This window comes from Dermochelys coriacea, chromosome 4 (genome assembly GCF_009764565.3).
Source record: "Dermochelys coriacea isolate rDerCor1 chromosome 4, rDerCor1.pri.v4, whole genome shotgun sequence".
Classification (NCBI taxonomy): Eukaryota; Metazoa; Chordata; order Testudines; family Dermochelyidae; genus Dermochelys; species Dermochelys coriacea.
This window is the reverse complement of record NC_050071.1, coordinates 83,488,918-83,514,093: the sequence shown is the minus strand read 5'-3', so window position 1 is coordinate 83,514,093 and position 25,176 is coordinate 83,488,918. Positions and strand designations below refer to the sequence as shown.

At 41.4% G+C, this 25,176-nt stretch overlaps 1 protein-coding gene across 1 annotated transcript in view; it reads right to left on the bottom strand.

Moving 5' to 3' along the window:
• FAM149A (family with sequence similarity 149 member A) overlaps positions 1–25,176 on the bottom strand; it is a 77,551-nt gene that overhangs the window by 34,489 nt on the left and 17,886 nt on the right. The gene's annotated exons all lie outside the window — the stretch shown is intronic.

Sequence of the window (25,176 nt, the reverse complement as noted above, 5' to 3'; positions counted from 1 at the left end):
GACATTTTTCATATCTGGTCACAGTCCAGAGATGAATTTTATGAGAAAAATTCGACAAAAATTCCATTTGGTTGCCTGAGATATTGGGGACAGGGCGATTTTCACCACGTAAAACTCATTATTTTTTTCCTCTACTAGGATATCACAAATACTGAGGGGAACCAGGGAAGCTGAGTCAGATGGATCACAAAGAGAGGAACCACTAAAGCCATAATTCCCCTGTGGAGCTCCACTAGCGGTAGCAATTGTGAAAGCAGCAATTAGGACATGATTACCATGGTATCTTACTACACTTAGTGAATGGACTAGGAAGAGGACAGGATTGTGGCTAAAACGGGGCCAAATCTTCATCCCCTACATGGAGTTCAAGTAAAAGGGTTTTGCACAGGAGACTTATACAGTGGCTTGGAGGACAAAAATCCCCTCACCCAAAGAGGGAGGCAGAGCATGGAGCACCTCCACAGGTTGGAGTGCAGTGAATTTCCCAAGGAGGGATGAGATGTTGAATATCATTCAATGGTCATTAAGGGCTACACCCTGCCTTAAAGAAGGCAAGAGAGAAAGAACCCATAGATCTTGAGGCCTCTGCATGTGCTGGGCCCTCCTCATTGCTTCCTCGCCACTCACCCGGCAGCATGTCTTTCATGACCTGTACTGTCATTAGAGTTTCTACCAATCCCTCCAAGTGGAAGGAGTTTGGTGTGGAAGTCAATGCTGGTTGAAGCATCATTAACTCCTGTCTCAATATCCTTCAGTCTTGGAATAAAGTGTTCTGCATAGAGTGATTGCTTCCCCTCCATCCGCACCCTCAGTATGTGTCCTGAATGCCAGCTGAAGCCCAGCTGTGTGGAGTTGGTGCACAGCGCCTTTTGCTGGCTCAGAGAAAAAGAAGAGTGCAGGCTATGTAGGTTCTACTGTACCCTTTCATGGGCTTAGAACCCTTCCATGTTCTTTTTTACTCTGTTTTGTTTCAACACCTTGATGTAGAGGAGAATATAGGGCCTCAAATGAGAGAGCAGAAGCATATGGTCGTGCATAATGCCAAAGAAGTTGCACAGAGGGTGCTGAAGTACTAATGGAAGAATCTATGGGTGGGAGAGAAGCAGAGAATACTGGGCTCTCTATAGGAAGGGTGCAAGAGAGCACCAGAGGTTTATACAAAAGAGTACAGAACTGCTGTGTCTTACATAGAGTTCAGGAACGCATGAGGGTATTTTAAATTGTAAGCTCCTGAAGGCAGGGACCGTCTCCTTTTGTGTTTGTACAGTGCTTCGCCCAACAGGGGCCTGGTCTATGACTGAGCCCTCTAGGTGCTACAAATGCAATACAATAATACCTATGAAATAGGTCTGGGAACACATAAGGGGACAGTTTAGGGGAATGTGTAAATATCTCAAAAGTTTCTAAAAGGAGGTTTGTGAGCATGTAGGAATCTTAGCAAATGGACAGATTCAGGAAAACACTGAGGAGCATCTACAAAGCAGGAGCACTTAAATGAAATATTAAATAGGAGTGGTGCAGAAGAGCTATTCACAGGGGATGTTGAATTACATGAGGAAACTCTGAAAATGTGTTTGAAGTGCACAGGAAGGCTTCTGAATGGTGTGCAAAAAGCATCAAGAATTTTAAAAAATGGAGTAACACGGTATCTCTATAAGAGAGGCGTGGTAAAAGTTTCTAGGGGAAAGTTGTGGAGCACTTAAAGGTCTCTAAACAGGAAAACAGAGACTACTGAAATTTTCAAATTAGTTAACAGAAGTGTATGGCTGTGATAGAGAATTGGGGTCATTAGAAGAAGGGTACAAAAAGTACTTGGAACTTCTATGGTGAGCATATATGGAAGTCTATGGGTGATCTCCAAGAGAAATGGATACTCAGAGCAAAGGAAAGGAAACAAAGGAGCACAAAATCTTTAAAATTAGGGTTCTTGGATATATCAGGAACTACAGTGCTTCAAGCAATCTTTAGAGTGATGACAAAGCACATTAAAGAGAAATAGGGTGTGGCAACACGAGGTATTACAGGAGCACACTAATTCAGGAGCACACTAACTGTCCATAAAGGGCAAGGCAACCACATGCAATCTTCTCTCTTTCTCCCTTTTCTGACCCATTTCTCTCTTCCACTACAGCATACTAAGCAGCAGAAGAAAATTAACAATCAACATGAATTTGCCCATGCAGTGTTGAGCAATATTTTCCCAGAAGCACTGGCTACAGTAGTGTAAATTAAACTAGTTTTGACTCATCATCTTCAAGCTGCTACTGCTGCAAGCACATCCAAGGAAATAATACTCTGCAGCAGGACAAATACAATGTTGCTGATGGGAGAATCCTGTGGAAATAACTATTAATGTGTGGGGAACGTGGTGGGGAGGGAAACTGCAGATGCCACAAATGTAGGATAACTGCAATATCATGCCTTGTTTAAACTCCTGTATCCTCAGAGAGTATGCTATAATAGATGTTAGATAACTAACTATGCTACAAAATGAAACCATAAGAAGAAATCAGTGGCAAGCTTCCGCACCACAACTGCAGTCACTTCAACTTCCTTTTTTTCCTCCCCCTTAAATTATTTATCTTGTACCTTAAAATATACATTTTATAGTGGTTTGCAAAGATCTAAAGAAAATATATTTCTAGAATGAAGATGGTAAAATTACAGCTCTATTACATCAAGAAATAAATAAGAATAAGATTATGGAAATGATAGATTATCATATCATCTGAACAAGTGGGTGCCAAAGGAAACAAAATATTAGAAGAAAAATGTTGAGTGACTCCAATGTGATTTATTGCAGGCTGGAACATACATGCTATAGTTTGCCAGAGAGGAAGTTCAAGATATGGAGAATTACAGATAGAAAAGGGAAGTGAAAAAAGGCTGTCTATAAAGCTACCCCGGGGAGGGGGGGGGGGGAAGGACATATAGCACAAAATCACTATCAAAATAATGCAAATGGGAATGCTACTTGAATTTACAGTCCCAATAGAGATACAAGACCTTCACAACTGTATTTAAAACTTAAGTTAGGCTCAGTACATTATTATCCACACAATAAATGTTTGCATTGCAGTGCTATAGAGGGGACAAAAGAGTCCATCCCCTGAAAAGCTTACCATCTAAGTTAAGAAGAAATTGACTAGCGCAGGTACAGATGCATAGAATCATAGAAGTGTAAAACTGGAAGGGACCTCAGTAGGTCATCTAATCCAGTCCCCTGCACTCAAGGCAGAACTACGTAATAACTTGACTATTCCTGATAGGTGTTTGTCTAACCTGGTCTTAAAAGCATGCAAGTATGGAGATTCCACAACCTCTCTAGGCAATTTGTTCCAGTGCTTAACAACCCTGACAGGTAGTTTTTCCTAATATCCAACCTAACCCTCCCTTGCTGCAATTTAAACCCATTGCTTCTTGTCCTATCCTTAGAGGTTAAAGAGAACAATTTTTCACCCTTCTCCTTGTAACAACCTTTAATGTACTTGAAAACTGTTATAACGTTCTCTCTCAGTCTTCTCTTCTCCAGACGAAACAAACCCAGTTTTTTCAAATCTTGCCTCATAGGTCATGTTTTCTAGACCTTTAATCATTTTTGTTGCTCTCCTTTGGACTTTCTCCAATTTGTCAACATCTCTCCTGAAATGTGGCACCCAGAACTGGACACAATACTCCAGTTGAGGCAATATCGGCATGGAGAAGAGTGGAAGAATTACTTCTCATGTCTTACTTACAACAATCCTACTAATACATTCCAGAATGATGTTTGCGTTTTTTGCAACAGCGTTACACTATTAGACTCATATTTAGCTTGTGATTCACTAAAATTCCAAAAACTGCTTTCCTCTGTACTCCTTCCTGGGCAGACGGGAAGGAGAGAGAACAGGAAGAGAGAATGAGGGTGATTACAGTAAGATCGCATGATTCATATTTTAGAGATTAATGCATATAGCATTGAGAGTTTCATTATTCCCCTTCAGCCTCACTACTTAGCAGGGGAAAGTAAGGTTTATATATCTCAATATGTGAAGGACTTGATAGAGTGGAGAGATGGCAGAGAAGGTCAAGAAAGGAGTTCCAGACTTAAGAGCCACATAAAAGAAAGTGAAGCAAAGAATATATGAGTAAGAAATAAAGGAGGCTGTTAGACCTGTGGCTTAAGCTGAATGAAGAGGTGAGGGGAAAGAGTGAAGAGGATGTGGAGGAGCATCAAAATAAATGCAAACGGAGAGAGATGCAAAAAAACTAAGACTATGTCTATACTACAGACTTCTGCCAATAAATATATATGTTGATTGGGGTTTAAAGAGGTGTGATCACAGCTATGCTGACAGACATCTGTAGCACAGACACAGTTATACCGGCAAATCTGTGCTTTTACTGGTGAAGCTTGCTTCACTTGTAGGGGATGGTTTTACTATACGGATACAAAGCACATCTTTGACAATATAGCTGTAGCCATACTAGGAGTGCTTTGTCACTGTAGTATGCCAGTATTCCTAGACCAGTAAAGCGCTGCTAGTGTAGACGTAACTTGAGTTGTTCATGGCCTTAAAGGAGCTTGAATTTGTTACAGAAAGCAAGAGAAAGCCAGTGAAGAGGAACTGAACATAGTAAGAGAGATAGGTGTCAGATCATTTTCACATCTAATTTTGGACAAACTAAAGAGGAAACATAATCAGGAGACCAGAAAGGAAGAAGTACTTTAAATTCAAGAAAAGAGATTGGAATAGATAAGAATGGCTTGAGGTGGACAGCATCACAATAGCAACAATCTTATTTGATTTGGACAATGTGGAGAGGGTGACGTAGGGTACCACACTTCGGCAATACTAAGAGTATGGTCATTGGCATGGTCAAACTCAAAGTTCCCCCAAGTCAATGGTTCATTGGGCTGACACAGTGAAGGCAGGTCAGTTTCACAGTTAACAGTACCCAGGGGAGTGACTTGCCAGCATCATGTCTGACTGTAAGGGATCAGGGCATAGGCAGTCTTGCCTAGCAGTCACAGTTGGGCCAACCCACATGTCAAGGATGGCTACAAGGCAGAAGTCAGCAAGCAGGGATCAGAATAATCACTAGAGCCGAGATCAATAAGCAAGAGTCAGGGTCAGAGTCAAGGCAGGGTCAGAGGCCAGAGATCAGAGGTAGTTAGGCTGGAATCAGGAGGCAAGAAGAAGAGAGAGAGTCAGGCAGGGGTTGGAGACTGGAAATCAGGAAGAGAGGTGAGGTCTGGAGTCGCAGCAGGCCAGATATCTGTGTAGTTGCCCAGACAACTTCCTAGTGCACCTTCTACGGTTAAACAGCAAGTATGGACCAATCAGAGGGTCATAGGTTGCTGTCACTGGACGGTACTTCCTGCAGCACCTAATCTCCATAGTGCCCCTTGGATATGATAGTGCATTGTCTCCTGGGGGCAACATCACATGTCCCAGGCTCTACAGATCTGGGTTCTAGTCACATGGATTAATACATTACACACACCATTTCCTCGGAGTTGACCTCAGGCCTGTTTTATCCAGCTGGTCTTGAGGAAACCTTTTCACCAGGTCAGGGCATGACACGGGCAGCAGCAACACTCTTCAGGATCATAACCCTCCCAGTCATTGAGCTAGTACAGTCTCCCATTCTGCAGTTTAAGAGTACAGGATAGTATGGACTATCCTCATGCCCTTGGACCTTGACTGGCGGGGGTGGCTGTTGGGACCGGTCAGGAAAAGGGTCCTCCATGTAAGGCTTCAGGAGAGATGCACTGAAATCATGTGTCTTAAGGGATTGAGGGAACTGCAATTTGAAGGTTACAGAGTGATTTGCTGATAAATCCAGAATGGTCCAAGTAACTGGTGGTCTAGCTTGCAGATCAGCCTGTTCATACAGAGATGTTTTGCTGCCGGCCAGACCATTTGGCCTCCTGTGAGGGCTGGGCCTTCCTGGCATCAATAGTCCAAATACCACTTGTAGTCTTTTTGTGTCTTCATGGTGGTCTTTAAGCTCTTCCTGGATATGTTTAATTCATTGGATCCAGCCAGTGGCTGCTGGGTTTGGGCAGGCTGCCAGCAAAGCTGGGAGGAACCCATAATTTGAAAAATGGGACTCTGCCCTGTGGAGGCATGGTCAGCATTGTTGTATGAGAACTCAGCATAAGAAAGGAGGGAAAAGAGTTATCAGAATGGTAGTTGACAAAGCACGTTAGGTATTGTTCTAGTACTTGATCCACCTTCTCTGTCTGCCCATCTGTCTGAAGGTGGTACGTAAAGGAGGTAAAAGCGCGAATGTCCAGTAACCGGAGCATTTCACGCCAAAGGCATGAGACAAACTGCTGACCTTGGTCCAAGATAACACAGTCCAGAAGCCTGTGGATTAACATGCACCACTAGCAGTTGAGCCGTTGCTTCAGCAGAGAGCAGGGGGCCAAAGGAGATGAAATGCATCATTTTGCTCACTTAGTCCACAATGGTCAAGACTACCGTGTGGCCACCAGAGTCAGGGAGTTCCTGGAAATCCAGGATGATCGAGGCCCAGGTTATAGATCAGGAGAATGCCAATGGGCTTAGCATGGGGTCTCTTGGTGTGTGCACCCAGGTCACAAGAATCAACATAATCCCAGACTTCAACTTGTAAATGGGGTCACCAGAAGAAATGGAAAGCCATGCAGGAAGTCTTAAGGCAGCCAAAATAGCCCACCAATGGAATGTCATGGCACATATGACGCACTTCTAGCCTGGGACGCCTTGGTGGAATGTAAATACACCCATTGAGGTTATGTGATCATGTTCCGTGTGGATCATTGCATTTTGGTTCTGACTTTCATTTGTTCAGGCTGTTCCATCACCTCCTGGGCTTACAGATGACCCCACAAAGCAGATTGGGTTAGATCAATCAGGTCTTGGTGTATTGCAACACTAAGGAAATGGTGAGTTTTTAGGAGATAGGGTGTTTATGGTTAGTCTCCTCATCCTCTTGGTAATGTTCACTATCCCATTTTGGGATAAGGCATCAGCTTTCCCATTCCTGGCTCCTGGGCGATAGGTAATGATGAAATCAAACCAAGGGAAGAACAATGCCTACCTGAGCTGTCTTTGGTTCAAGGGTCAAGCCTTATGAGGCTAATCAAGGTTATTATGGTCAGAAAAAGACTTGCATCTGGTGTCAGACTCCCTTGAGGTGATGGCACCACTCTTCAAAGGCTGATTTAATCACAAGCAGTTCTTTGTCTAATATTTCGTAATTCCATTCAGCAGAGGGGAGTATTTGGGAGGAGTCTGAACACTTGCTGTAGCCTGCACCTCTGAATTAGTATGGCCTCAATCACAACACTGGATGCATCGGCCTCCACTATGAATGCCTGGGACAGGTCCATATATGCTAGATTAGGAGCAGTCATAAAAGTGGTTTAAGCTATTCAAAGGCATGGTGAGCTTCAGGCATCTAAAATTTGATGGCTTTCCAGAGGAGGTTTGTCATGGTTGGTATTTGCCCTGAGAAGCCTGGAATTAACCATCGGTTAAAAATTTGCAAGTCCAGAAACCCCTGTAACTCCCAGGGGGACCTGGGCACTGCCCAGCTGCAGACAGCCTCCACCTTTTGTGGGGCCATCTTAATGCCCTCTGGGAAAAGGATATAACCCAAAAATTCTGTGGAGGATTGGTCAAAGGTACATTTTTCCAGTTTCACATATACGCTCTGCTTCCATAGTCTTTTCCGGATGGAATGAACATGATAACAATGTTGATCAGGGTTCTTTGAAAACACAAGTATGTCACCAAGATAGGTGACTACATATTGGCCCAGAATGAAGTGTTGAAAGGTTATGGGAGCATTGGTCAGACTACATGGAATTACTAAATATTTGTAGTGCCCACAGCAGGTTCAAAAGGCCGTCCTTCCATTCGTCTCCTGCTTTAAGGTACATTAGGTTGTAAGCTCTCCAGAGATCCAGTTTGGTGAAAATTCAGGCAGACCATACATGATCTAATAATTCTGAGATTAGGGGCAGGGGATACCAGTGTCAGACCATCACCTGGCTTAGGGCCTGAAAGTGTACGCAGAGGAATAGCATTCCATCCTTTTTCTTAACAAAAAGGACCAGAGCCCTGGCAGGGAGGTGGAGTGCTGGATGAAGCCCTAGGCCATATTTTCCTGGATGTATGAACAAAGGGCTGCCAGTTCTGGCTCAGACATTGCATAGATTCCATCCATAAAGGACCTTCATCACGGGATGCAGGTCTAAGGAGTAGTCATAGTCCCAGTGCAGATGTACCACGTCTGCATTTTTCTTGGGAAGCTTGAGAGCAATTCCTTCTGGCTAGCCAATGCCAGAAATCTGTATGGTTGCCCAGACAACTTCTTGGAATGCTCTCCAAGGTTAAATAGTGATCATGGTCCAAGCAAAGGGCTGCAGGTGCTTTCACTGTGGACCCTTTGGGTGGTATTTCCTGTGGCACTTAAGCGTTCCTTGGATGAGGCTCTGCATGGTCTCCCTCTGGTGATGTGGAAACATCTGCTATCCTAGACTGCAGACCCAGGTTCTAGTCCCACACATCCTTACGATTGCCTTTGATTGCCCTAGCCCAATGGATCAGGTATTCATTTTGCACCTGGGTGAACCAGAGTGGGCCATTCAGTGTGCTATCAAGAGAGACTTGAACACGACCTTCAGGGTTGTAGTCAAGCACCTTAATCACTCAGCCTCCAATAATTTTGTTTGTTTTAAACTTAACTGGGTTTTTATTCCCCCTCACAAGCCTTCTCTCAATAATGAGGATTTAAGAATCTAGCGTAATTCCTAATACATATATAAAATTAAACTCTACATAATAGCATCTGAATAAAGGAGATGGAGAGCGGAGTCCCTTACATATGAAATGTACTGTTTTTTAAATGAGTATTTGGCACTTACATCCCACAGTGATTAGAAATACATAGGCAGAGAAAGAAAAAGGAAAGTTATCTTGCCGTTGAACATTTCATGAGTTTTCTCTCTTTGAGTCCTGATGTCATATCAGGGTTCTAAATGAAGGGAAAACTTGGGGGAAGTGTAATTGCATTTGAAAAAAGAGGTTTATTACTTTAAACAACAGGAAAGCACATGGCTGATACCTGATGCCAGTTTTCAAACTGTTTGCAGACACAATATGAAGATACTGGGCTTATTCTCAGCCGATTTAAGTCAACACAGCTCTACTGAAGTTAATGCAACTACCCAATTTGCACTAGCTGAAAATACAGCTCTGTTTATGTATAGAATACAGCACTGTTATAGTTACAAAGCTAGATGGTCACTAGATGTCACACTTGTTCCATAAAAATGAAACAGTATGCACTGATATTTCACTGGAGAAATTAATGGGTATCTTCCATAGTAATATCTACATGGCTAAAAGGAAACTTTAATACAATGATATTTACCTTCTCACAGAACTCTGTGATGAAACTAAAATGCTTGAAATATTAACTCTCCACTAGAAATGGACCTGCATCCAAACCCTGGATCTGATCCCCCTTCCCACAAAATTTCAGTCTGTGTGGGTGGGCTGGGGGGGGAGTGAAAGGGGCATTCAAAATCCAGATCTGAATTTTGCAGCTTTCAGGCCTATCATGTGTCTCTACTACAATCCTTGGCAGCGATAACGGGTTATAGCAGGGGGACTAGAGGTCAGTACCACAGAGTGTTATTCTGATCTCTTTTATTGTCCTGCTATGTAAGTTTGGGAAAGTCACTGACCCTTTCTGTGCTTCATTTTATCCACATATTAAATGAGTATATTACTATTACTTGTCTCACAAACACTTTTTTTTTTTTTAAAAGAGAGAGAGCTTTGAGATCCATGAATGAAAGCCACTATAACATTTGTCATCTTGCTGAACAAATGAACCACAAGATGTCTTTAACATAAAAGCAATATATACATCTATCTAAGGAGACTAAATATTGAAAAAACAATCCTTTGACACTAATTTGGAAGAATAAATATTGATACCTAGTTTTTTTGTTTGTTTTTGTTTACTGATTAAAAGTACATTTGTTATTTCACAGAATCACTTTACTAAGCGTAATGCTCACTATGAGTAGTCTCAAGGAAGTTAATAAGACTGCTCATGGTAATGAGTGGCATACCTGATAGTAAGGGCTTACAGATCACTTCCTCAAGCAGAAGCACCAGGTCTTGGGGCCTGTAATGTAAACTTAAGTTCCTTCCTTTCTGGTGAATAGCAAAAACACACACTTGCTTTTAGCTTATACTTTTGAACTATTTTTATTGTCTTTTGTTTTATTGTGTCAGTAGTGCACTAGCCTTTCACAATTATGGCCTAATCCTGCATGCTCTCATTCATATTCTATGCAAATGATGTCTGAAAACTTTCTCGCAGCTGAATGACTGCCAAAGTTTGGACATTATCCTGAAGTACTGTACACTGTTTGAATCTAACATTACCCAGAAAATAGAAATTGGGAAACAAAAAACTTGGTAACAAAACTGCCTGAAAAACAAATATTAAACTTAAATATGCAATGACCTGAGAGCATTTGCTGAGTATTAACTCATGCATGTTTTATTTATATCTTTTTTAATCCTCATTTGGTGCAAAAAACTTGTATTTCACAAAGCAACAGGGTCATCTGTCAGATAATGTATTATATACATTATTTCTTAGACTGAGCTTCTGAACACTACTGAGATAAGACATACATACTTAGTAGTTCATTTATCTTTAAAGGCAAATCTGACATTTTATCATATTTTTACATAAATTATTAATTAATGTCAAGAAAATGCAATCATCTTAATTAACTACAATAATAAAGAAAGCTAATTAGTGTTTTGGTAGAGGTGTTTTATTTCTTTGGGATCTGATAGGAAGCATTTACTGCAGTAGGATCAAGTGTCCTTGGAACTGAAGGGGGAAGGGGAAAAAAAAAAAAAAGGCTGAATAAAATTCTTGGAAATGGTCCCTAAGGCTTTCAAAGCACATCAGTAAGAAGAATACAATGATAAAATACAGGGAAAACACGATTACTATTCTTTACGCATACAATGGATTTCTTTTATCAACATAATGATTATGTCAAAGTGGTCAGTAAATCTTTCTTCTCTCTTTTTCTTAACCCAAAAAGCCTCGATCACACAGCCACCATCAGAACTATTTGATCTACTGTAAATCAGGTACTATTGAGCAGCTAAGATAACAATGTACTTTAGAGTTTGCATTAAATTGTTTCGAATAAACCTCCACTGCTCACAGGAGGTCTGAGCGCAGCAGGAGTGCTCAAGCCATGTTTGGAGCAGGCCGAAGAAAGAGTCTGCTCTAACTTGTGCAAGGAGCCAGACTAGCTCCTGGCAGCCAAGGCACAGGAAGGCCCATACCTTGGTCACTGTATCGGGCTCACAACAGGGGTAATTTGGTCCAACATGTGTGCAACACGAGACCAGACAAAAACTTGGTTTAATTTCGATGGGTATTCAGAGGTGCAACAGGACAGCCTGTGCCCCAGAGCCACAGCTATCCCAAGATATGCACACAAGGTGAATATGCTCTGACAAATCAATATTTAATGTGCAATGCCTCAGACTTTTGATGTCCCTGACCTTCTCGCAACTCATATAATAACAAATACCAGACTGAAAACTATCCCCACAGGCATACTACTGTACATTTGCTTATTTTGAGGATTGACACTTTCGTTCAAAGCATCTGGGCCAATTTCACAAAGCTGAAAACAATTATGAGCCAAATCAGCTGGGGATGGGGGAGAATTTAAATGGAAAAATGTGCATATCTGTGAATGGCTTATTAGATGCTCAAAAAGCAAAAATAAAGAAAGAAGTCTGCACTGGTAAAAAAAACCAACCTGGCTTAGAGAGGATGCGGAGGTAGCTATAAAAAATGAAATATATGTAACAAATGAAGGAAAGTAAAGTAGTAATGAATATAAATCAGAAGCTAGGAATTGCAGAAAATTGGTAAGGGAAAGAAAGGACACACAGGGGGAAAAAAAATCTATGGCCAGCAGAGGATAATAAGAAAGAGATTTTAAGTATATTAGGAACAAAAAAAAAAAAAATCCTGAAAATGGTATTGGTCTATTACTAGATGGAAATGGTAGAATTATCAGTAAAAATGCAGAAAAGTCAGACATGTTCAATAAATATTATTGTTCTATATCTGAGGGGAAAACAGTGATGTAGTCATATCATGATGATGATGATACTCATCTCATTCCACTATCATCTCAGCTTAGGTGCCCGGTGTGCAACCACAACCCCTGGCTTGAAGGGGTTTCCATCATATGCAGGGTTTACAGTTCGGTTCAATGGCTCTCAGTACCCCCACTGTATACATTGTTCCAGCCCCCCATCCCAGCAGCTACCACAGTCAGACATTTTTGGATGCATCATCTGGACCTGCTGGTTTAAAAACAGCTGGCCCCAGAGCTCATTGGACAATGTCGCTTTCCACTAACTCTTGGAACAGAGAGGAAGTTCCAGAAGATTTAAGAAGGCTAATGTTTTGCCAATATTTAAAGAGTGTAATCAGGATAACTTGGGCAACTACAAGCCTGTCAGTCTGACATCGATCCCAGGCAAAATAATGCAGTAGGTGATATGGGACTCAATTAATAAAGAATTAAAGGAGGGTAATACAATTAATGCCAATCAACATGGGTTTAAATAGATCCTGTCAAACTTTCTTGATGAGATTAAAAGTTTGGTTGATAAAGATAATGGTGTTGATGTACTATATTTAGACTTCCATAAGGCATTTGACTTGGTACTGCATTATATTTTGATTAAAAAACTAAAACAAAAATGAACATGCTTCATATTAAATGTATTAAAAACTAGCTAAATACAAGGTCTCAAAATGTAATTGTAAATGGGGACTCATCATGGAGCGTGTATGTTTCTAGTGGAGTCCCATAGGGATTGATTTTTGACCCCATGCTATTTAAAATATTTATCAATTACTTGGAAGATAAAATAATTATTGATAAAGTTTTAAGAGAACAAAAAGATTTGGGGAGTGGTATATAATGAAGAGGACAGGTCACTGATACAGCACAATTTGTATTGCTTGGTAAGTTGAGTGCTAGCAAATAAACATATTTCAATATGGCTAAATATCAATATACACATCTAGAAACAAAGAAAATAGGCCACACTTACATAATGGGAGACTCTATCCTGGGAAGCAATGGCTCTGAAAGTGACTTGGGGGCCATGGTTGATAATCAGCTGAACATGAGCTCCCAGTGTGACACTGTGGCTAAAAGGGCTAATGTGATCCTTAGATGCATAAAACAGAAATCTCAAGTAGGAGCAAGGAGGTATTATTGCTTCTGTATTTGGCACTTGTGCAATCATTACTGGAATATCATCTCTAGTCCAGGCATCTGCAGATGAAGAAGGATGTTGATAAACTGGAGAAGGTTCAGAGAAGAGTTATGAGAATGATTAAAGGACTGGAAAACATGCCTCATAATGATAGACTCAATGATTTTTTATCTATTTATCTTAACACAAAGAAGGCTAAGGAGCAACTTGATCACAGACTAGAACTACCTACATGGAGAGCAAATATTTGATAATGAACTCTTTAATCTAGCAACATAGGTATAAAAAAGAGCCAATGGCTAGCTGAAGCTAACAAAGTCAGACTGGAAATAAGATGCACATTTCTACAAGTGAACATAATTAGCCATGGGGACAATTTCCCTAGGGTCATAGTGGATGCTCCATCACTGGCAATTTTTAAATTAAGATTGTATGTTTTTCTAAAAGAAATCCTGTTTCAAACTGGAATTATTTTGGAGAAGTTGTATGCCTGTGTTAAGCAAAGATCAAGCTAGATTATCAGAATTGTCCTTTACAATCTATGAATCTAGTAGTGGCCAGTGCTGGAGACAGGGCACTAGTTTAGCTGCATCACTGATCTGATCCAGTGTGGTGGTTCTTATTTTCCTCTGAAAAAAGCCAATATAACAAAGAGGTGATGACTTCATTTGTTCATCTCCCAATTTTCCATGTAAAGTCTGGGGTCACTTCCCTGATCTAGTTATGGATGGATAAAATTTTATTGTCACAAACATTGCATTAAATTGCATAAACACAAGAATAAGGTCACTGTTAGCAGATACCCACTTTGCTTTCATTCATAAACATTTGAAAATAACTCACTCACACATAATATGCTACCCACACCAAGATCAATAATCTTCTTCTGCTATCAAGATGACGTGCCTGCCATGTTTGAATGTTTATTTATCAATTTTTATGGGAAAGTTGGGCTATTTAGGTTCTACTGTCTAGCATGGATTTAGTGGCAGGAGGGCCATGGGCTTCAGGTATTGTTCCAGAGGTCTCTAATTGTAGTGAAAAAGAAAAGGAGTACTTGTGGCACCTTAGAGACTAACAAATTTATTTGAGCATAAGCTTTTGTGAGCTACAGCTCACCTCATTGGATGCATAATTGTAGTGAGTAGGGGGACCAGGAAGAGTCTCAGTGGCTATCATCCTGAAAAGTGCTTGGATTTCAAAGTCTCTTCTCTACAACTTTAGAGCTAGGTCCTGTTAGTGCATGGTGGAGCAGAGGCCATGGTGAAAGATGTTTACAGAGAAAGCCATGCATGAGTCTTTCAACTTACCACCATTCTTTACAAAGGCCCAAGACACAAGATAGCAGCAGCATATCCTGAGAAGTCCAGGAGGTTAATTAATAGGTCTCCTTAATCATCCATTTAAAAAAAAAAGAAAAGCCCATGAAGGAGATCCCATGGTACACTCCACAATCATCAACCAGGTCTCAGGGAGACCTGCTGGTAGGCCTGATGGAAATAACTCATATATAGACCCACCAGAAAGTATATGGGGTTTCCAGGACAAGGCCACTGAAGCAAAATGTTAAGAACACTATTCTCTATGCAAGTTGCAGAGTCAGCTGCCGAGGAAAGTCCTCTCTGCTCTAGGGCAGCTGAATTTCAGAATAGCTCTGCATCCCACAATGAATATGGCAAAGGTGTCTGTGAGGGAAATACTAGTTATTTAGCTATTTCTCTTTTTAACCTTTTCCACGGCGAGTGATGCCAGAACATTAACATTCCAATCCTTTCCGAGTCAAATATCCAAGTGCACTCTTGTCACCAGCCAATTCTAAATAGAACACAAGGTGACCTTATTAAAACTATCACAGAGAGTCAAAAATTTTCATTCAGTAAACTTCTTCAACTTGTTGCTATCCAGTAATATGTGGTAGTGGGAAAACTATAATTTGGTGATAAAGGCTTCAGTTCTCTTTTCTGCTTGGCAGTTTGCTCGAGCCCTCATTCTTAAAAATCACATCAAAACAACAAAACAACAGTTAAGACAAATAATTTTCAATTGAAAAATTGCTAAAGGTTACAAACTACATCCCGACTTGTCTCTCTCTTTTCTTAAAAAATTATGTACTGAAACGCCTGGATTTCACAGCACACGTGTACTCATTTTCAAAGACATCATTCAGTATTATGGTCTGTCGGCTTACAAAATAATAATTTTCTTTCAAGTGGTAAACTGAGGCATCTAACAAATGGAAATATAAAACACTGATAGAGATTTGGCCTTGGTACAATTGTCATCTTTTAAGAAGCATATCCTTGCTTTCATTTACTGTAGACTACTATATTATAATACTCCGTCTGCTGAGTTGACAAGTACTTTTAATATCAAGCTTCAATGAACGTAAAATTCCTCTTCCACAATATTACATTTTATAAAGTAGCACAAGCACATTTCCCTAATCCTCCCATCTCTGGAACAATTACTAATAAAACTAAGAATTTAATTTAAATCCTGCAATTGCCATGGATATAATACAGGCCTAAGTATATTTTGAAATTGATGTTAAGAGGTACTCTTCTTCTAGAGCCTCTTAATTCAGTTCTAATCAGAGAGCAAGTTCTCTTCTCCGATTTACTTGACAAATCTTTACTCCAATATTCTGCTCTCCCTTTGTATACTTCTCCTTCATAAGCATGGCATCAAAAACACATACATTTTTAAAATCAGATCTGTTTGATACTTAATATCTTTATGGTGAAATGGAATGATCTCAGCCAGAGTGAAGGGAAGATGTACAGTTACTGACTGTAAATGTACAATCATTTTGCAGTTATGCAATTCCCTGCACAGTGGTTGATGAGAGTCTAATCTGCATAATCTTTACATGGTTACTGAGAAATAATCACTTGTGATTATGCAAATCCCTCTCTCTCACTGGATGCAGCCTTCACAACTCTGTATCCAGAAGTCAAAAACAAAGCCACATCAATATCGGACCCCATTCCTACCTATTGTCAGCACTTAAATACCACAAAAACAATGAGGAGTCCAGTGGCACTTTAAAGACTAACAGATTTATTTGGGCATAAGCTTTCATGGGTAAAAAACTCACTTCTTCAAATGCATGGAGTGAAAATTACAGATACTGACATAAATATACTGGCACATGAAGAGAAGAGAGTTATCTTACAAGTGGAGAACCAGTGCTGAACAGGCCAATTTAGTCAGGGTGGATGTGGTCCACTCCCAATAATTGATGAGGAGGTGTCAATACCACATTCTACAGGCCATTATCCTCCGATCCCACTGAGGAGCACCAAAAGAAACTACAACATCTGCTCAAGAAAATCCCTGCTACAGCACAGGAACAAAATCTTCACAGACACAGCCCTAGAGCCCTGAACAGGTGTATTCTACCTGCTACCCAAGATCCATAAACCTGGAAATCCTGGACGCCCCGCCATCTCAGGCACTGGCACTGTTACAGCAGGATTATCTGGCTATTTGGACTTTCTCCTCAGACCCTACACTACCAGCACTCCTAGCTATCTTCAAGACACCACCAACTTCCTGAGGAAACTACAATGCATTGGTGATCTTCCTGAAAACACCATCCTGGCCAACATGGATGTAGAAGCTCCTTACACCAACATTCCACATAAGGCTGGACTGCAAGCTGTCAGGAACAGTATCCCTGATGAGGCCACGGCACACCTGGTGGCTGAGCTTTGTGACTTTCTCCTCACCCAAAACCATTTCAGATTTGGGGACAACTTATACCTTCAAGTCAGTGGCACTGCTATGGGTACCCGCATGGCCCCACGGTATGCAACATTTTTATGGATGACTTAAAACAACGCTTCCTCAGTTCTCGTCCCCTAGAGCCCCTCCTCTACTTGTGCTACATTAATGACATCTTCATCATATGGACCCAGGGTAAGGAGGCCCTTGAAGAATTCCACCTGGATTTCAACAATTTCCACCCCACCATCAGCCTTAGCCCACACCAGTCCACACAAGAGATCCACTTTCTGGACCCTACAGGACAAATAAGTAACGGTCACATAAACACCACCCTATACCTGAAACCTACCGACTGCTATACTTACCTACATGCCTCCAGTTTCCATCCAGGACACATCACACAATCCATTGTCTACAGCCAAGCCATAAGATACAACCAAATTTGCTCCAATCTCTCAGACAGAGACAAATACCTACAAGATCATTATCAAGCATTCTTAAAACTACAATACCCATCTGGGGAAGTGAGGACACAGATTGACAGAGTGAGACGGGTACCCAGAAGTCATCTACTACAGGACAGCCCCAACAAGAAAAATAACAGAACACCACTGACTATCATGTACAGCTCCCAGTTTAAACCTCTTCAGCACATCATCAACGATCTTCAACCTATCCTGGAAAATGATCCCTCACTTTCACAGACCTTGGGAGGCAGGCCAGTCCTCTGTTACAGACAACCCCCCCAACCTGAAGCAAATACTCACCAGCAACTACACACTACAACTCAAAAACACTAACCCATGAACCAATCCCAGTAACAAACCCCGTTGCTTCCTCTGTCCCTATATCTACTCCAGCGACACCATCAGGGGACGCAACATCATCAGCCACACCATCAGCGGCTCATTCACCTGCGTATCTACTAATGTGATATATGCCATCATGTGCCAGCAATGCCCCTCTGCCATGTACATTGGCAAAACCAGACAGTCTGTACAAAAAAGAATGAATGGGCACGAATCAGATATCACGAATGGTAACATACAAAAGCCACCAGAAGAACACTTCAATCTTCCTGTATATTCAATAACAGATTTAAAAATAGCCATCCTTCAACAAAAAAAACTTCAAAAACAGAATTCAAAGAGAAACTACAGAGCTACAATTCATTTGCAAACATAACACCATTAATTTGGGCTTGAACAGGGACTGGGAGTGGCTGGCTCACTACAAAAGCAATTTTCCCTCTCTTAGTATTGACATCTCCTCATCAATTATTGGGAGTGGACCACATCCACCCTGAGTAAATTGGCCTGGTCAATACTGGTTCTCCACTTGAAAGGTAACTCCCTTCTCTTTGTGTGTCAGTATATTTATGCCTGTATCTGTAATTTTCACCCAGTGCATCGGAAGAAGTGGGTTTTTTACCCACAAAAGCTTATGCCCAAATAAATCTGTTAGTCTAAGGTGCCATGGACTCCTCATTGTTTTTGTGGATACAGACTAACACTGCTACCCCTCTGACACTTAAATACTGTAAAAGTTGCAACAGAAATAATGAAGCTATATTCCCAGATATTAAATGCAAGTTGATTAACAAAGGAATTACTCTTACTTAGTAGAAAAAAGGGGACTAAGGGTATGTCTACACAGTAACTAGACACCCATGGCTGGTCCATGCCAGCTTACTTGGGCTCACAGGGCTTGGACTGTGGGTCTGTTTCATTGCTGTGTAGACTTCTGGGCTCGGGCTGGAGCCTGGGATGTGGGAAGGTTACAGAGCTTGGGCTCCAGCCCAAGGCCGGAAGTCTACACAGCAATGAAACAGCTCCGCAGCCTGAGCCCTACAGACCCAAGCCGGCTGGCACAGGCCAGCTGTGGGTGTCTAGTTGCAGTGTAGACATATCATCCTGAGGCTCTCTTAGAGTAAGAGGGCATTGAAAGATGGTGACAGGTTGAAGAGTCTATCAGAAACTATGGGGACCAGGTTTACTGAAATGAGATGTTCTGAAGCTAGCCGCCAATCAAAATAGAGGTAGTTGTTTTAGGGCTCTCTGTTCAGTTTCTTAAGGTGAAAAGTTTAAACAAGCCTAGAACAGAAGGCCTGGAAGGGAAATAGTAAGGCTGAAAGAACTTCGTGGCCAAGGTACAGATGGTTGGGAAAGGCTATAAGGGAAAGGATAGATAAAGGGGAAAAATAAAAGAAAACTGATTATATTATAGCCCTTGTGATAGATAGATATTTAATAGAGAGCAAGAGATAGTAGTAAATATCTTTTCTCCTTTTCCAGTTTCTTATAGTTTTACCCATATGTGATTAATTGGGGCTATATCTATACCACTTATGAATTCTAACTGCTATTGTGAAGTTGTATTATGAAAAAAACTGCTCTATTGTGAGTGCCTATATGTATGTGAATCCATCATTGCTGATAGTGCCTTTAGCATGTACATCCCAGACAGTTACAAAGAGAAACACTTAAGGTTAACAACAGTACTTAGACCTCACATGGTTATGAAAAAAAAAAAAAAAAAAAAAAGCATCCACATCCTTTGAAAAACCTGTTTAGCTGATTCCTCTGAAGAGAAGGGAGCAGATGAGCAGTGGAAGTTACCCTGAGGAGAACAAAAGAGGCCGGGTGACCAGAAGGGGTTTAAAATATATGAACACACAGATAAATAGAACAAGCAACATGGGGCAGGAGAAAGCAAGGCCACAGATGCTGAATAAAGGATTTCATGAGGGAGAGAGGCAAGCTAGCATGCAGCAGACTGAATGAGGAGGGGACATCGTGGTTATCTGCCCTCTGGGACCCTGATGGTTCCCCAAGGACTCACAAGGGACAGGTAAGCTAGAAAGTGAGGGACATTTGCAGTTGAAAGATGTTCATTATTTTTTATCTGTATTCTCCTGTGCTTTACATGATTAAGTATAAAAAAGAGAATAAAGGTTTTACACCATACAGAGTGTGTGTGTATATATGCTTCACAACCACTCGGTGCCCCAAGAGAGTTAAAGCGTAAACCAGAAGCTTGACACCTTTGAGTTGGAGTGTTGGTCCATTTAAGTAAGTGAGATATTTCAGGGTCAGCACTGGTCGCGGGGCCTAGGGCACAAAGAAGAAAATCTACCAGAAAAACCAAGAGAAAAACCAGTGCCGCAATCTGTTGAGGCTTGTAACGGGGCGGGACTCACCCCTGTGGTGCCTCCTGCTGGTAGTCCTTGGGAATTAGCTCTTCAAGCCTCCGGAGTGCCCTCTGCAGACCGGTGTCCCACTTGCTGCTGGCCCCCGTGTTCCTCCCGGACCACGGTGCCCCTTTACCCGGGGTGCTGCCCCCTGCAGTACCCCACCACAGATCTGGGCCTCCCTCTCCCAGGGGAACTCCCACCCCACTATCCCCACCTCGCCTCAGTATATGGCTACTGCCCAGTCACCATCTAGCCCCCATTCACTGGGGCAGACTGCAGTATATAAGCCAATCATCACAGGCAAAGCGGGGTTTGGACCTGCTGCCTCTGCCTAACCGTGGGCTGCCCTATACAACCCCAGTACCTATTTGGCCTTATACTGGGCTGCACACTGGGGGTTTCCAGGCCAGAGCTCCCCAGCTCCTCTGGCCTTCCCCAGCCCTGCTTCACCTTAGGTACCCAGGTACACTCCCCAGCAGCCAGGGGCTTCTCTCTCTACAGCTAGAGAAGACTCTCTCAGTGCCTGGCCCACAGCCCTTTTGTAAGGGCCAGCTGTGGTCTGTTTGGGGCGTGGTCAGGGATGAAAGTAAATTGAGTGACTTACCAGTACATTGGGCCCAGCTCTGGCCCCCGGAAGGGGCGGGGTTGAGGGGGTCAGAGCCAGCCCCAGCCCACCCTGTAAGGTAAGTGCCCCCCCCCACCGGGGTAGCAGCAGCAGCCCGGGGCTCCGGGAGCTATTTAAAGGGCCCGGGGCTCCCCTCTTCTACTGTGGCGGGGCTCCAGAGGCTATTTAAAGGACTGGGGCGGCTGAGGCAGCTGGAGCCCCGGGTCCTTTAAATAGCCCCTGGAGCCCCCACTACTCCAGGGGCTATTTAAAGGGCCCCCGACTCCCCTACTTCTACCGCCCCAGTCCTTTAATTAGCCCCCAGAGCAGTGGCAGCGGGGCTCCGGCAGCTATATAAAGGTCCGGGGCGGTAGAAGCAGGGTAGCCCCAGGCTCTTTAAATAGCTACCGGAGCCCTGCAGCTGCTACCCCAGGGCTCCAGCTGCAGGGTTCTGGAGGCAATTTAAAGGGCCTGGGGCTCCAGCCACTGCTGGGAGCCCCAGGCCCTTTAAATTGCCCCCTAGGGAAGCTGGGCTGCCCCAGTACGGCGCACCGGCTCTTGCCGGTATGCCGTACCAGGGCGTACCAGCTTACTTTCACCTCTGGGCGTGGCCCCCAGTTGTGGCTGCTCTGCCAGTCAGCCCAGCTTTTTCCCCGCCCCAGCCCTCTCCCAGGGCTGTTTTAGGCCCTTCCAGGCAGGAGGGGTGACCATCCCACTACAAGGCTCAAGAAGCTTAAACACACACCAAGAGATCCACAGCACAGAGACTCAGATTGTTCTCACAACTGTCCTAAGTGGATGCCAGGAGGGAGTGCTTGCTAGAGCAGCAGGTATTTATTTTGAGGGAGAGAGGGATGAAATCCCAGCTATATTCTGTTGGGAGTTGGTGCAGGGTTGTGCCATCATCAAAAAGGCCTAAGCAGCCAAAGCAAACCCATGGCTTTGAACAACTAGTGTCTCCAACCATACTCTAATAAAACTCATTTCCCAGTCACAAACTAGGTGTACTTTTTAATTGGCTGCAGAACTGCAAACATGTATTCTCTCAAACCCTACACATGACCTGTTTTTACTGCACCTCAGTATTTATGCATTATTTAATGTTTTCTTTCTGCATCACATAGATAGTTGAACATGTTCCAGAGAATGACTAGTGCGAGTTATTGTAGCTCTGCTGATAAAATAAACTAGAACTTGTTCAGCCTTGACATATGCAACTAGATACTTTTCAACAATTAAAATTTTAAAACACTTTGATATGGGCTTCTTTGTCTTATTTACCATATACATGAAGGCTATATCTAACTTTTATCTCACGATGAAGGTTTCAGTCTGGATGGAAACACCACAATATTATTCTTGGAAACAGTTAAACCGGTTCATTGCAAGATATTTCGCTGTGCTGTTCAAAGTATTGTATTTAAGATTCCATTCACAGCTTACAGATATAAGCTTTTACAAGAAACACTTTAAGCTCTGTCAGAATAATGTACATGATGTTTAGTTATTCAATTATTAATATAGCTTGATCTAGCTCATGCAAAAATTTAGTGTTGATCCTAACAGTTCCATGCTTTTTTAAAAATTTGTAAAAATGAAACAAAAATGTGAAGGAGTCATTAATAAATATGCATTCCATATTTGAATTTTAACGCAAATTTCTCTTTCAGAAGAGAAATCTGTTTGACTTCACACAGTTTTTAAAACATTGTAAATAAAGGGCCTGATTTTCAACACCATTTCCAACCTAGTTTTTCTCTGTGCACATGCAACTTTGTGCACAAGCATGCACATACATTGTTCCTACACTATTACCAGAGTATTCTAGTGAAAGTAATAAAATGATGCACATGCAGATGTATATGGCTCACACTCAAATGAAAGTCTCCTTTAAAACATATTGAGTAACCAACTAAGGTTTTGATAAACTGTGATAAGATGTCCCCATAGTACCAGGCATGTAAACAAAATGGAACCAACTATACTACCACAACAAAAAACACTTAAGGAATTATTTTTTATTTTTATGAATAGCAAGCTAAAGCCACAAACACTACACTTTGGTAAGGAATTGTATATTCTACAAATTTGCCTCTATTACTGATTTTTAAAAACAACTCTTCTGTTCCACATTAAAATTGTTACTCTTGGATAATTTTCAGATCATATCAAATATATATTTCTTACTAGTCCAGTGCCCAGAACCACAGCTTCCAGGAATGGCAATTGCAGGGAAAATCCTGGTCAGCAACTACAGTCATTGGTTGCAGTGAAATTGTGTACAGATTAATCTTCTGAGAATTTGGCTGCAAACTCAAGTCTCCACTCAGCATTTGCAAACTGAGATTTTTCAAAGGCTTATCATTTGGATGCTGTTTCAAAAAGGCACAACTCTGACACAAACCCAACCTCCCAGCCAAATTTCAAGCCCTTTCTCCAAAGCATGAAAGCACTAGAGATTCTCAATAAAAACAATTGTAAGCATTATTTTTAACATGGTAGAAATAATAATTTTTTCTAATATTGTTCTCAGAAATGGCTGAACCATTTTTGCTGAAATTTTCCAGACAAATACAGCCTGCGGCTGGCAAAAGGCATGGAAATTTTCAGCCTAAACAATTAATGTATGGCAGAGTTATAAGGTCATGTTTTCAGTTGCGTATAACAGAAGTATCAGGCTACCTTAATTAAGGATGGTGCTGGTGGAGATACCTATAATAATCTGGTTCAATATTTCCTAAACAAAGCTCACATTATTAATCAAAGTCTTAACCCGCAGCAACCAAATCAAGAGACGGTATTGTTTTATTTTTACAAAATCACCAAGTGTTCAGTCTTTACATGTGAAAGCTGACAAATTGTACAATACTTGTTTCTGGTGAATGGAGAATCTCAAGAGTAGTATTACCAGTAGTAAATAAATACATTCCACTGTAATTATATCAGCTATTTGCATGTATTCATATAGTTCACCTCACTGCAGTATATTTTCAGCCAAATAAATAAAATACATCTTCATAATGCCCTTCTTATAATATCATTGAACTGAATTTTGTAACCCTGCTATTACTAACAAACTACTTCAGACACTAGAAGGACTATATACTTTGTAATGTACTCTGCCATATCAAGGTCATAAATACAAGTATATTACTGCTTTTCAGAATAGGCTATTAGATGAAACAACTGAAAATACACTACAGAAATACTGAATGAGCTATAAAGGGAAAGTCAAAACGTAAAACTTTTTTTACTTGTGAGTATCCCACAATTAAAATAAAAACCCACTATAGTGAGGGAGAATTTGTTTTTGTTTTTTACATGTACCAGATATATTAGCTTGTAAAGTGCTCAGATACCATGGTGATGATCTTAATATAAAGACAATAATGAGGTGAAATTTATGCTTATTCTTATTCTAGAATATGAGAATCATTTAATCAGATTGCAGGAATATATTTTTCACAAAGTAACTTTTTCCCCCCATCCATAAATTGCAACCACAGCAACAAATGCTCCCTTTCCATGGCAAAATTGCACAACAGACAGAAGCTTGACCGAAAAACTCTGTGTGGTCATCCAACAGAAGCACCCTGTATTTCTTCCTTCCAGAAGTAGGGGAATGTGGCCATGTGACGAGCACAGGGTTTTACTAGCATTCCATCTTGATCAGAAGAAAACCCCTTAATTATTGGAGCAAATATTGGAGGCCCAAAGATTTTAAATACGAAAAAGCAGAGACAAGGTATTTGTGGCCAATATATGCAGAAAAATAACAGCAACACTTAATCTTTTTAATACAGACACCATCAAATAGTAAAAAAAAGAATTTGAAATAAACATGCAAACTAGCAGTATAAAACTTTCCTTTCCTAATGGCAGTATGTTTCACAGACAATCCAGCAATGGGCTTCCTTCCAAATTCACTCTGGCTTGTCTGAGCTGTAATTCTTCAGTTTCAGAGTCAATTTCCATAGCAAGGCAAAGAGAACTCTTTGGTACTTCTGTCAGGACAGGCTGTGGATGCTGCCATCAGCTGCACACTGTAGTGGTATTTTTTCCATTTAAATTTTAGTTATGGCAGCAAAGTGGCCATGTAAAAATAACTCCCTTCCAACAGATCCTTTTATTATGAGTCTTACTGTATCTGTTTATTGTACTTTAGTGAGAAAAAGTTATTTTTTACTCTTGTTAACACTATGACGTTCATCCAGCTATGGGAATTAAGCTGAATTCTCTTATGGCTCATGCATCATCAACGTAATTGTTAACTAAGTGCTAAATTACACAAATTTGTTACTTATGTGTGAATA